The sequence below is a fragment of the Saccostrea echinata genome, unplaced genomic scaffold (genome assembly GCF_033153115.1).
Source record: "Saccostrea echinata isolate AGI-Se365-2 ecotype Australia unplaced genomic scaffold, CSIRO_AGI_Sech_v1 ptg000009l, whole genome shotgun sequence".
Lineage (NCBI taxonomy): Eukaryota > Metazoa > Mollusca > Bivalvia > Ostreida > Ostreidae > Saccostrea > Saccostrea echinata.
In genome coordinates, this window is record NW_026889758.1 from 10,175,429 (window position 1) to 10,178,262 (window position 2,834).

The 2,834-nt window shown below is 32.0% G+C and overlaps 1 long non-coding RNA gene across 2 annotated transcripts; it reads left to right on the top strand.

Moving 5' to 3' along the window:
• LOC133183274 (uncharacterized) lies at window positions 1–2,457 on the top strand. Of its 2 annotated transcripts, none has more exons than XR_009720616.1 (3): window positions 1–109; window positions 693–929; window positions 2,384–2,457. It is a non-coding gene; the product is annotated as an uncharacterized LOC133183274 (long non-coding RNA). The 2 variants fall into 2 exon arrangements; XR_009720617.1 differs by having other exon boundaries at window positions 6–113.
• The last annotated feature ends 377 nt before the right edge of the window (window positions 2,458–2,834 follow it).

Sequence of the window (2,834 nt, forward strand, 5' to 3'; positions counted from 1 at the left end):
AATATAAAACATTGAACATTTTGAAAGGTTACAGAACTCTCAACACTCGAATCTTTCACAGGACATAAAATAAGTCGTCATAAAGGATACACAAGTGTACTGGACAGAAGTAAGTGCTTTATTTGATAGAAGTGGAGGGGGAGGGATGCTTACTAATAATAACTATTCTATTGTCAGAAAAAAGTTTATAAAAGCAGTCTGCTACTTAGCAGATACTGATTTATCTTCTTTCTTTCTTCTCTTTTTTGTCTTTCTTTTTTTTTATTTAAAACGAAACCAAACAAAATCATTTTAACGAAAATTACTACATTAAACTAAAAAATGTGTGACGAAGATGTGCCATGTATGTGCTTCATAGACCAAGGATGAATACGATATTATTGTCTCCCTTTGATTTTAGTACTATATATGACACATTCAGTTCATAAATAGTTACCATACATTTTGTAGAGAAAATCTGATTTCTATGAACTATTTTGAACTATTTTTACATGTTAATCCCAGTAGTGTTATTTTCAGTGCTATTCTATGATGCAAGTATGAAAAATAAAACTGCTTCGATAAAAAGGCTGAGTTAAGTGGTTGTAAATTTAAGTATACCATTTATATTTTCCAGCAAAAATCTGACTATTTTTTTATTATATACTTTTACAAATCAGACTATTTTCTATTATTTACTATTATGTACTTAGAGATGATGGGCTTTAAAGGTTTGTTCCTCCTCTTTGTGTTTTGTCTGGCATACATTCAAACTCAGGCAGAGGACAACTGCGATGAAAACGAAGTTCCGGTAGACCCAGAATGGAAGGACTGGACAGTCATAGATGGAGAAGATAGAGTTGTGGCGTCAGGCAGCACTGCGTCTTCCTCTAGCATGAGCACCAGAATCCTGTTTGGACTAATAGCTGTTACTCTGTGGTTTGTTAGGGGTATCATTTTTACTAATATTACTATTATTAGTATGGTAATTAAAATTCTCCAGCAGGGATGTAGCATCATTTTTTCAAGGGGGGGGGGTTGAAAAGAGAAGCGAAAAATGCTTGTTATTTTAATTAATTAAAAGGAAAAAAATTCAACAACAAAAAAAACGAAAAAAAAAAGAAACCAAAACAAAAAGACAAAACAAAAATAATAAAAACAAACCAACAAAACAAAACAAAACCTTGAACAAAACAAAAATAACAAATGAAAAGAAATACAATTGCCCAATAAAAAAAATCAGAGAAGGGAAACTGTTTTTCTTTTTTAAATTGTTACCTGGCCCTTCGTCGTCGCCGTGATTTCCATACACTATTAATAAAAAAAAAATCACTACAAACTAATTTAAAACTGGAGTGTTCCGAGGAAAACATATGTCGCCTGCTTTATAGCATCAAGATTTAGAGGTACTGTGAGCAGTGAGCTCACAATATTATATCTTCGCTCCCATATGAGTTTGACGGAAAAGTCCATTTTTTGCTGTGGGAAAGACAAATATCTGATCAAAATATAAAGTAGGAGATGTACAATGCCACTACATGTATGTATAAACTAAAGTAATGGATATGTATTTAATTACAATCTTCAAAGTTATTGAGATTAATTAATTACATTTGTACAAATCAATGTAATTGTAATTGCAAGAAATTGACAAAATTATCAATGTATTTGAAAATATTTACATTTTCAAGCAATTGACCCAAACCCTGAATTTGGCATAGAACATTTTTAAAAATTATATACAGTGCCAAATTTGATGCACAAGATGCGCATTTCGACAAATTATGTCTCTTCAGTGATGTTCATGCCGAAAGGTTGGAAATCCAAATATTAAGAAAAAAAGCATTGAGAGAGTTGAAAAAAGTGCCATAAACTTGAGCCAAATACGTCGAAGGATCAAAGCTATACATCAGGGAGATAATTTCTTAATTTTCCTTAATTTCTAAATTTTACCATAGCAATGCGGGAAACAAAAATTGTTAATTTCATGGTTCCTGTCCCCCTAGGGTTTGAGGGGTGGGGCTAAAACCATCAAAATTAATGCAATCTTCTTTACTCTTGAACTGTTGCCATGGTTGTAATAACCATTGGGTCATCTACCAAAATTGTGAAATTCATGGTCTTAGGTTCAGGGGTTCTAGAGTTACGATGGAAGATAATGATCATATAGGGAAAATTCTTCAAAAATCTTCCTCTCTACTCCTGTATATCAAGCAGATAAATTTGGTGCATGGTAATGATAAGCAAGAGTGCATCTTCGAAAATTGTGAATTTCAAGACCCCTGGGTAAGGGGTTCTAGTGTTAGGGCGGGGCACTTATGATTACATAGTGAAAATACATTAATTCTTTGAAAATCAACACTGTATATCATGTGGTTATAAACCTCACTTTCCCATATTCTAGGTTGACCTCACGCAGAGTATGTTGATGGCAGTCTACAGCTTTCAAGCATCATGCAATAAATATATGCATTTATATTTACTCTGTTATTACTTCATTTTAAATTTACGTATAAATGGGAAACAATTGTATCCTTTTATTGAAAGTATTTTTTAAGGATTGATACATTCTATACATGTTGAAAATTACAGGAAAGACGTAAATAAACAACAGAAACATATAAATACTGAAGACGTACACAAATTAACGTACTCAGTTCCTGATTAGCAATCCAACTAATTAATTAGCACAACCATAAATTAGCTCTCTTGAGTCTTGAAAACGACATGCATAGTTTAAATCCTTTTAGCTTGAAGGAGCATGAAAAACGCTTAAATATTATTACCGATAAAATAAGTAAGTTTACAGGATTTGCATTTTATCATCCATTTTACAATGAAATATGAAGATAATG